This window comes from Cnephaeus nilssonii, assembly GCF_951640355.1.
Source record: "Cnephaeus nilssonii genome assembly, chromosome: 3".
NCBI classification, from domain to species: Eukaryota; Metazoa; Chordata; class Mammalia; order Chiroptera; family Vespertilionidae; genus Cnephaeus; species Cnephaeus nilssonii.
Window position 1 is genome coordinate 42,443,669 of NC_137074.1, and position 12,027 is coordinate 42,455,695.

The window sequence follows — 12,027 nt, forward strand, 5'->3', positions numbered from 1 at the left end:
GCCAGTAAGAGACATAAAGGGCCCAGGGGGCTGCCTGGCCTCAGAGCCCACCTAACAGTACCCTGTCCTGAAGCTGCTCCTCCCCTTTAAGGAAGGACTGGAATGGCCCGGAAGGCTGTAGCAGAAGCAGCCAGGGCAGGGCCTGAGCTGGGCCTGGGCCGGGAAGGGTCCTCCCAGAGAACTTGCGTGCCCTGGCCACCTCACCTGCTCTGCTGCCAGCTGACCACTACCTGCCGACTACCTTCAAGCCCAGCAGGTTTGTTAGCTTACCGAGCAGAAGGCAAGTGGTTGAACCAATGATTCTGTTGAGGGGAGGGGCGGCCTGAGGCAGAGAGGCCCTGCCTTGTTGCAGCGTCCTGCCATCTGATGTTGGTAGGCAGTGCTGTTGTGCCTGGCATGGTGGCAACAGTTACCTTGTGGTTGAGAGACTCAAAGGGAGGAAGGAGAGAATAAGGCAACTCAGCTTAGGATCAAGGCTGAGCTTTACTTCTTCTTAATCTTTAGATGATGGAGATAGCCTACCTTAGGTAGCCAGACTCTCCTTTGGATGGATGATTTTTTTAAGATAGTTTAGAATTTGTCTCTTGAAGCATTTTTAAAAGCATTAAAACCTTCCATAGTGCTTTATTTTTTTCTTAATTTAGAAGGGAGTGTTTGTTGTAGAACATTGAAAAAATTCTGACCATCAAAAAGAAAGAAACAAAAAGCACTCTTAATCCTACCACTTAGGAATAATCATAGTTAGTAAATATCATTATGTGTATCCTCCCCCAATTTTTATAAGCACATCCATTTTTATTTTTAATGGAGTTATCTTGTATCTACTGCTTATCTACATATATAAAACCCTAATGTGCAAATAGATCAAATGGCGGAACAACCGAACAACTGGTCGCTATGATGTGCGCTGGCCTGGTACCAGGGGGTGCGCGGAACATGGTGGGCATTGGCTGCGGTGGTCTGGTGGAGCAGGTGAGTGCCAGACCAAGATGGGACGCCGGCCGCTGTCATCGGGGCGAGCCTCTGTGGTTACTGAAAATTCTTTGCTCCCGCATGCTGTGGTCCCACCTGGCACTCGTACCTGCTGCCGGTGCTGGAGCCGCTGATCACACCCGCTGATCACACCCGCTGCTGGTGCCTGGCACCAGCCCCGATTGCTCAGCACCATCACCCGGTGCTAGCAGCGGCTACTGGCCCCAATCGCCCCTCAGGACTTTTCCACCTCTCCCTGCTCCTGAGGGGCGATCAGGGCTGGCAGCCGCCACTCACACACTCTGCCAGCGACGGCCGCGCTCGCACCTGCTGCTAGCGCCTGGTGCCAGTCCTGACCACGCGGCGCTGTCAGCAGGTGTGAGCAGCAGCTGCTGGCCCCGATTGCCCCTGAGGGCTTCTCCACCTCCCCCTGTTCCTGAGGGGTGATCGGGGCAGTAGCCACCACTCGCACCCGCTGCTAGTGCCGACCCCAGTCGCTCCCTGCCATCAGCAGGGTGAGCTGGGGCCAGCGCGTCAGTGCATGGGAGCAGTGGCAGCAGGAGCAGGGCTGCCAGCAGACGGGACTGGGGGCCACAGCGGAAGGTGCCAGGTGGGGATGCGGAGGATGGGCTGAGACCTGCTCCTGTGCCCACCACAGCCTTGCAGCCCACATTTCCTTTCAAGGTACAGAAATGTGTGCACTGAGCCCCTAGTGTGCGCATAATATATTTCTTCACATACTGTGGATCTTTTAAGATACTAATAAATATTTTTCTATAATGCAATTATTTGTGATTGAAAATATTCTACAGACTTCATGTCACCTTTAAATGCTTATTATTATACTAGTGGCCCAGTGCACGAAATTTGTACATGGGGGGTGGTGGTTTCCTCAGCCCAGCCTGCACCCTCTTCAATCAGGGACCCCTTGGTGTCCAATTGCCAGTTTAGGTCCGATCCCTGTGGGCTCCTAACTGCTCACCTGCCTGCCTGCCTGATCGCCCCTAACTGCCTCTGTCTGCCTGCCTGATTGCCCCTAACCCCTCTGCCTGCATGCCTCATCGCCCCCAACTGCCCTCCCCTGCCAGCCTGATCTCACCCCTAACTGCCCTCCCCTGCTGGCCTGATCTTGCCCCCAACTGCCCTCCCCTGCCAGCCTGGTTGCCCCCAACTGCCCTCCCCTGCCGGCCTGATCACCCCTAACTGCCCCTGACTTGGCCCCCACCACCATAGTTTTGTCTGGAAGGAAGTCAGACATCTGGAAGATGGCTGGTCGACCCAGTCTAATTAGCATATTACCCTTTTATTAGTATAGATACTAGAGGCCTGGTGCACGGATTTGTGCATGGGTGGGGTCCCTTGACCTGGCTGGTGATGGAAGCCTATGCAGGGGCTAGCTGGCCAGGGGGAGGGACCCTGGGAGGTTGGCCGGCCAGCCCCCCACATCAGGACCTGGGAGGAGGGACCATGGGAGGTTGGCTGGCCGGAAGGAGGGGCCGTGAGAGCGCACTGACCACGAGGGGACAGCTCCTGCATTGAGAATCTGCCTCCTGGTGGTCAGTGTGCATCATAGCGAATGGTCGACCAGTTGTTCCGGTCATTTGGTTGTAAAGGTCGCTTAGGCTTTTATATAGATTTAGGTTTTCAGATTTTTGTTAAATACAGTGTAACTTGAGACTAAGCATTTCACAAGCCAATATTGCAAATAATATTTTATTTTGTATTATATTATACAAATAACAATTTCATTGCAGAAAAATAGAGGTTAAGACAAGAAAAAAATTAAGCACCTGTAGTTCTACCATCCAGAAATCATATCTATTTACCTTTCAGAGCCTATCCTTACAGATTTTGTTCGGTGCATATATTTATACCGATATAAATATATGCAGGGCTATATTTACAAAATTTATATCCATACATAAATATATGCACCAAATAAAGACTGTAAGTTTGGTGTTGGTACATTTTTTTATTAAAACGAGACTTTTTGCCAACCGCTTTTTCTTTTTAATATATATAACTATTCTTATCATTAAACAGTGTTCAATATTATTTTGTTTCTTTCTAATAATACATTGTATATGTGTACAAACATTTATTGATCCTATTGCTGTCCATTTGAGTTTTTCTTGGATCATTCTTTTTGTTATTTTTTTGCAAGAGTTCTTTAAATATTAAGAATATTAAATTCTTGGTCATGTTGCAAATCTTTCCTAGGTGATTATTTTTCTTTGAGTCTTGTTTAAGGTAATTTTTTATCTTTATTTTGTAATTATAGAAATAAAATGTAATCATTGTACAAAACTTAGAAAGTAGAGATTGAAATAAAAATGATTAAAATAACCCTAAATCTCCCCCAATTGGAGATAACCACTATTAATATTTTATTTATCTTTAAAAAATATTTTTGGTTAATCCTCACCTGAGGATATTTTCCCATTGATTTTTAGAGAGAGTAGAGTAGAAGGGAGGGGGAGAGACAGAGAGAGAAACATGTGTCTCTCTCACATCAATTGTGTTGCTTCCGACACGCACCCTGACCAGGGCCAGCCTACAAGCAAGGTAGGTGCCCTTGACGGGTATCAAACCTGGGACCCTTCAGTCCTCTATCCACTGAGCCAAACCAGCTATGGCCACTATTAATATTTTAGAGTGTGTCTTTCGAGATTTTCCTATTTCCCAGTATACATAGGAATATGGTATATAAGATTCTTAAAAACCAACAAAATTTAGATTATATATTTCTGACATACTTTATGCACTAAATCCATTTTGAAAATCTTTCATGTCAACACAAATGAGTCAGTACCATTATATACTGGAATAATTTTAAAGATAGACAATATTTACACATAGTTCAAAAATCAAAACAATATAAAGAAAGTATACATTGAGAATTCTTGCTTCCACTCATGTTCCCCTTCAACTGGTTTTCTAATCTTTCTTCCCAGAGGTCACTGCTTTTAATAGTTACAGTGTTTCTTTTTGAAAATACAAGCAAATGCAACTATATATGCCCTGTCGTTTCTTACATAGAAGTTAGCACACTGTATTCATTATTAAGTACCTTGCTTTTGAAAAGCAAATTAAAAGTATATAGTGGAGACTTTTTTATATAAGTACATAGATAACTTCCTGGTATTTAATGGTATGGATAGACCTTAATATCCAACCAATTCAATATAATTGGACATTTGGGTTATTTCCACATTTTCACAGCTATAAGCAACGCTATAATATATACATACATACTAGAGGCCTGATGCATGAAATTCGTGCAAGAGTAGGCCTCCACAACCCTGGCAGCTGTCTCGATCCTGCAGCTGCAGCCCTGGCTTCATCTGGAAGGTAGTCAGGACGGCCATTCAGTCAATTTGCATATTATACTTTTATTATTATAGATGTCATTTCTATATGTATGCAAATATATTTGCTGGAAAAATTCTGAGGGTGGGGTTGATGAGTCAAGGGGTAAATATGTTAGTAACTTAATGGAAAATGCCAAATTGTCCTTCATTGGGTATTCCTACCAGCAGTGTAGAGGGTATCTATTTCCCTACAACTTCCCCCAATCAAGTATATTTTGGATATGTGTAAATGTTAGATGACAAATGGGCATATCATTGCAACTATAACTTGCATTCTTCTTATTGTTAATGAAGTTGAAAATTCATATGCTTCTAAGCCGTCTTAGAATAAAGCATACCATTTTTTCTGAAAATTGGTATTTTTTTCTCCATTGAGTTATTGGTCTTCTTGACTTATAGAAACAAATTATGTATTAGTGATTGGCCCTTTGTGAAATGAGTTGTGATTTTTTTCTTCGAGTTCATCATTTGCTTTTTAAAATTTGTGTTTTTTTGTTTGTTTGTTTGTTTTTACTTTGCTTATGGTGCTTTTGCCATTCAGGAATTTCAAGATTTTTATATAGATGTATTTATCAGTCTTCTATTACATGACTTCTGGATTTTGAATCAATTAGAAAGGTCTTCACTACTCCAAGATTATACAGGAGTTCTATTATTCTTCTGATAATTTTATGATTTTCTTTTGTACATTTAAATCTTTGATTCAGTTGACATTTATCCTGGTATACTCTGTGAAGTATTGGTCCAGCCTCTATATTTTACCAGTTAGTGAACACCATTTTTTAAAAAATCTGTCTTTGCACCCTAGATGGTATGTCCAGTGGTTAGAGCATTGGCCCCATGCACTGAAGGATCGCGAGTGCAATTCCCAGTCAAGGGTACATACCTGGGTTGCAGGTTCGCTTCTTGTCCCTGGTCAGGCCTTGTGGGAGGCAACCAGTTGATGTGTCTCTCTCTCACATTGATGTAACCCGCCCCACCCCTTGCTTCCTTCTACTCTCTCTGAAAAGCAATGGAAAAAATATCCTCAGGTGAGAATTAACAACTACAAAAAAAAGTCTGTCTTTGCCTCACTGGTTTGATATTTATCATATTCCATATTCTCATATATCTATGGGTCTGTCTCTGGACTTTATTCCATTGGCCTGTTTATCTATACAGCATCATTTCTGGTGGCTGCATAATATTGCTTCTTTTGCATATAGAATAATTTATTTTTGTTAAACATCTAGGTTGATTCCTACTTTTCAATATTCCAAAGAGTGCCTCAGTGAATAACATTTTTGCACATATTTTACAGGCACGTGCATGTGTAGTGGATCAATTCTTTCCTTTGGATAAAAAATTTTTATACACAGAATTACTGGGTCAAAAGGTATGTGCCTTCTTAGGCTTTTTTTTTTTTCATACATATTGCCAAAATGTCTTCCAGAAAGATTGTACCAATTTTCACTCCCTCCAACAGCAATATGAGTGCTGATTTCCCCTCACCCATGCCAACTCTCAGTATTATCATTCTTTTTAATCATTGCCAATCTGATCAACAACAAAAAAAAGTGGTCTCTCATTGCTGTTTTAATTTGCCTTTCTTTGAATGCTAGTGAGGTTGAATATTTTTTCAATTTATGGTGGTTTTTTGATGTACAGAAGTTTTTAATTTTTTATGTAGTCAAATCTATCAATCTTTTCCTCTATGGTTTCTGCTTTTGTTGACATGTTTAGAAAGTCCTCCCCCATCTTAAGATTATAAAATATTCACTTATATTTTCTTCTAGTACCTTTATGGTTTCATTTCCATTTTTATCCATCTGGCATTCATTTTGATGAATGGAGTGAGCGGGGAAATAACTTGTATTATTTATTTATTTATTTTTCAAATGGATACCTTGTTCTTTCATCACTGTTAAGAAGTGTGTGTGTGTGTGTGTGTGTGTGTGTGTGTGTGTGAGAGAGAGAGAGAGAGAGAGAGAGAGAGAGAGAGAGAGAGAGAGAGACTATTCCTAAAATGAACAACGTATATAGCTGGATATTGAGGGGAAATCCAGCTTTAGACTTTGGGTCATCAATAAAAATATCAGTAACTGTACTAAACAGGTAGACATGGCATTTTACAACATATGTAGACTTTTGAGTCAAATTAACTAACATTTGACATTCAAAACCCAGCATTGCAGCTCAATGCTGTGCAAGTTTGAGTGATCCCTCTTGAGTCTTGGTTTCTTCTTCTGTAAAATGGGGCAATAATACTTCTATCTCTTAGCTTTGTGATGAGAATGAAACAAGGTAATGTTAGTAGCAACTATCAATGTATATCTTAGTATCATGGACAGTTAATGCACATCACTTGCCCTTCACACTGTATCCCTCTCACTCCGCACCCCATCAAGAGATCCCCTCAGGCCCTTTCTATAAATAGCTTATGCTGGAGAGGGGAGGGGTTGAGTGCTGTTTGCTTTTTATAGGTTTTCTATCTTTACACTTGTGATCAGACTCTCACTTGTTATGTCTTGCTGCTTTTAGTGTCTTTTCATTAGTAGCCTTTCTCTCCCTCTTCTAAATATTCTGCTTTTAATGGATACCAGCTAGGAAACCAGACAACTGGATTGTTAGAAGTACAGTATATATAAATTAAGAGTAACTGGGATCTAAGTGAGGTCCTGAGGGCCTCTCCTGTTGTATAATGTAGTGGTTCTCAACTCTGGCTGCACAATTAGAATCACCTGGGGAGTTTTTAAAGCCTATCCACTCTTGGGTTCTACCCCAGACCAATTAAATCAGAATCTCTGGTGGTGGGGCCCAGGCCTGGGTGTGTTTAAGCTCTGCAGGTGATTCTAGCATGCATGCTGGGCTGAGAACCATTGATTGAGTGCACTGGCTTCGTGAGATCTGTATTCACACTTAGTGGTTGGTCCCCCCTCTGGTTCTCTCTCAAAATGTGCCCTAAGTTTGGGAGGTCACTCTGTGGAGCAGAAGGCCATATGGTAGTGATGTCAGGGATCTTCAGAAGGCTGCTGGGCTTGCTAGAGAGAGCAGCTCCAAGTCTCAGGTCTCTGTTGCTGTGTAGGTCACATTCCTCTGGACATTTAGAAATGTTGTTGGCAGTTTCTCTTCGAAAGACAGAGCTGTCCCAGTCCCCTCCCAGGCATGCCTCCTGCCTCTGGGGGCTTCCTGGGACCACCATGGTTTTGAAAAGAGTAAGAGGTGATGAGAAACAAACCTTGAGAAAATACCTTTACTTTTTATTTCTACTTTGTTTATTCTTTTTCTCTTGGCTCCTTTTCTGTCCCCCAAAGTACATGAGGTGATATGTGATACATGTCAAATCTGCTTGGTTCCCAGCTTTGGTGGATCCATTTTATCCAGGGATGGAGGCACTCCAAAGGGCAGGCTCGCCCTAACCTGTTTGGCTCAGTGGATAGAGTGTCAGCCCTTGGACTGTAGGGTCCCAGGTTTGATTCCAATCAAGGGCACGTACCTCAATCCCTAGCCTTGCAATTGCAAGAGGCAACTAATTGATGTGTCTCTCACATCGATGTTTTTCTCTCTCTGTCTCTCCCCCTCCCTTCCACTTTCTCCAAAAGTCAATAGAAACATGTCCTTTGTTGAGGATTAACAACAACAACAAAAGGCAGGCTCACTGCCACCAACTATTGGTGGACCCACTTTGTCACCTGGCAAAATAGATACAGGTGTGCTCTATACAACCACAGGATGGCTCCCAACAATATGTCTCTTTGCTACAAGATCAGCTTTCATCTCATTCTCGAGTTTTGATAACTCGACTGTGGACTGAGTCTCCTTCTAGGCGTCTCACCCGATTTATCAAAAACTAGGGCCTCCCTGGTTCCATGAGACCCTGTTGGAAAGAGTTACCATTTTTCCTAATGAATTAAAACCAACTCCTCCAAGCTTAGCAATGAAAGGAGAATCTCTGTGGAAAGAGGCGACTGGAATTTTCCCTTGGGATTTCTCATCATTGACATTAGTCAGTGTCCCCACCCTCCAAAATACACACACACACACACACACACACACACACACACACACACACACAGAAGCTGAGACCAGATCCTTCAGACCAAACTTCACAACAGAGGGAGTAGCATGACTCCATATGATCTTGTTTACAGATGTGACTTGATCATGAGGACTCAGGGCCTGCCTTTTTCTAGTGTGGAGGCTGCCTCGTGTGGTCAGAATCATCACAGCAGCCCCAGCCTCGGGGCAGAAGCCTAGACAATTACCCTCTTGAAAGTTCAGAAAGAGATGAGAGTTCCCCTTCTCTCTAGTGCCACCATCTGAGTTCCATTTTTCTGTCTGAAAAGCTGCCTCTTCCTCATATGATTGAAATAATTGCTCATTTTTGTAGGAAATAGGACCTCAGATTCAAGTAAGGTTTTGTTGATCATTAAGGCTGCACATGGAAGGAAGGAGGTGGGCACACATCAGCTTACCTCAATGCCTTGACTGGTCTTTCTAGAAGTACAGTATGCATCTACAAAAGACAATGGTTTTTCTTTAGCTATGTTCAGTCAAGAGGTGTAATGTCATAACATTGTGAAGTACTCTTTGATGTTGAGTCATGATGAAGCCATAGGTGAGCCATTTGAGGGTTATTTATAGAATGCTGAGGATCTACTTTTCAAAGAGGTCCCAATAGTTGTCCAGGAAGAGAAAAATACAAGGGTCTACAGCTTGCTGAAACTTTCTCTCTACCTGGAAGTCTATGTGACATAGCTCTGCCTATTTTGCTGCTGATGTCTTCACCCTCTTCAAGAGAGACCTCACCCCCACACATCATGGAATGGCCTTACCCTACGGCTCTAATCATACAAGAAAGTTGTAAAACACAACAAAACATTGGGGTTAGAGTGTGATGTGCTGATAGATTTCCCCAATGCTGTCTGTCTGGTCTGTGTTCCTGGAGGTTGTTTGGCTATCATCCTGTCTTCCTTATCAGCTGGATAACCTCATAAATTCTGGGCCACTGATCCTCAATGGAGTCAGTGCTGCCCTTAGAGGCATTTCAGAAATGTATGGTGTATTTCTCTTTGTTACATTGATAGCAGGAGCACTACTTGAAGGCAGAGGGGACCAGATTTCTTGCGTTAGGTGGGACAGTTTTGTCCTGCACTTCATGTGACATTGTATGCCCTACCAGACATTCGTAGAAATAGAAAATCTCTTTCTATTGGTCTGAGCCTAGAACCTAATTCCATTTTGTGTATAGCACAAAATGCTTTTTGCACAGTTCTTTAAAAAAAAATGATCTTAGAGAAAGGGAGAGAGAGAGAAGAAAACAAACATCAATGTGTGAGAGAAACATCAATTGGTTGCCTCCTGTACCTACCCCGACCAGGGATTGAACCTGCAACCTGGGTATGTGTCCTGACGTGGAATCAAACCAGTCACCCTTTAGTACAGAATGATGCTCCAACCAATTAAACCACACTAGCCAGGGCTGCACAGTTTTAATATACACTGATACTTTCATGAATGCTATAAATCGAGAGAATACTATATTTTATCTTTAGTAGGAGTTGTTAACCATTTCAGAAAACCACAAAAACAGCAAAATCCTCATAGTATTTCAGTTGCAAAAATAACACACTTCTATTCATCTGCATTTGTACATATCTGTATGAATAGATGTACTTATTTAGTCTTGCTTTAGAATGTCAAATATAAACAAGTATCCATAATGTTCCAGTCAATATTATTTTACTTCTCTTAAATTCTCTTATGATTCATTATAAGTAGGTACAGTTGTCTTATATCTACTAGTGCAATTATACTCAAACATTTATAGATTAAAATGCATATTATTCTAAATTATTTCCTTTCAATTCTTTATTCTGGAGTTAGGGCAATACATTGATTCTTTACAAGAATTATGTGTGTAAGTGAGTTACATTATTCATAATTTTCATTTTAGAATAGTAAAGGTGATCTTACAAAATATTTGCTATGAAAAGGGAGCATTGGGTCTAAAAGGATTGGGAGCCACTGCTCTAGGCAGCCTCTTGGAGGATATTTTGTTTCACCTAATTTTCACAACAGCTCCATGAGCTAGTTCCTATTATGACCACTATTTTGCACAAAAGGAAACTGAATCACAGAAATATGAGAAAACTTGCCCAAAGTCAGATATCTCGAAAAGGGGAGAGCCAGGATTCTAGGGTCCTCTCTCTGCATTCCGCCTTCCACCCACCACGTCTGCCCCATCTCCCATGATTGTCCAGGTACCTGGGGCCTTTCTACCTGGAAGCCCATTCTCTGGTCCTGCCAGGCCTCTTGCAGGGATCAGTGGGGATTCAGAGTAGAAGAAAAACGACTTTTCCCTTTTGGATAGAATTTCAGTTGAGTAAATCAAAGAGAAGTGCTTTGCATGGAGCAGACCCCCAATAACTTTGTTGGCTGAATGAATGAATGATGGAATGAATGATTTAGTAGTGTCTGTGGGAGAGTGGTGCTGGGTCCTTCGGAATAGCCCCTGGACTTTTTAGTCGTTGATTTCAGTAAGCTGATGTGAGTTTCCCAGGCTTGACACCAGGTTCACAGGACTCCCAGCTCAAGGATGGACACCTCCATTGTCTCCCTGGGGCTGAAGGAGGCTGGCCACTCTTTTTCCCCAGAAAGCACAGCTATTGAAACATGAACCAGCACATCTCCCTCACTCTTTCCTCATGCTCATTGACATGGGGCACAGGTCCTAGAGGTGGGGGTGTTCTCTAAGTAACAGCCATTCTTTGTGTCCTTTGTTCTGTGAACTAACTGACTCTGTCCCCAGGGACACCAGCTCCTACTGTAGGAACTGGCAAAGGGTAACACTGTTTCCTGTGGGCCTTTGGCAGGCTTTCACTCTGAGCTACTGCATCTTCTTTCATTCAGCAAATGTTTTTTGAGTTCTTGCTTTGTGCCAGATACTCAGGTGCAGGGATGAGCAACAATATATGGGCCCCACCTTCCAGAGACTCAGATTTAGGACAGAGGACTGGCTTTTGCAGTAAAGTGTAGAAAGAGCTGTGACAAAGGAAAATACAGAGGCTCTGGGAGCCCAAAGGGAGGGGTTGTTGATCCAGACTGGGGAGAAGAAGGAAGCCTTCCTGGAGGAGGTGTTACCTGAGCCTAATCCCAAAGAGAGGTTATGATGTAGCAGTGACAGTGGATGACTATGTTAGTCAGGGTCCCAACAGGGAATATGACACACAAGTTAGGATACTTTGAGGAGGGTTTAGGCACAAACAGGTTATTTGCAAAGATGTGGGCAGGGGATGGGGAAACATCACCCATTATCACAGAAACAGGGCTAGCAGCAGCAGAGCTCTCACCATCCCTGGGCCAGAGAGTGGGAGGGGCTACTGTGCTCTGGAAGGACAGAACATTTAGCCTTGACAGAAAGAGTAACCTTCTGTCTGGGACCAGCCAGCCTGATATAACCTACAGGGAGTGAATAAATACCCTGGCCCATGCTCTCCTATCCTTCAATCGCTGCTGGTGCTCCCCATTGGCCAAACCCACCCAGAAGCCAGAAGGCACTGGAATTTGTTTATGTGATCCATGGGGGGCAGTCTCTGGGGCACAGAGTAAGGCAGAGAGTGAATCTAGAGGGGCAAGCAGACCTACCCAGCACACTGGGTTAGGGAAGGCATTCCCAAGTGGAGAGAGCTGTTTGTGAAGGCCG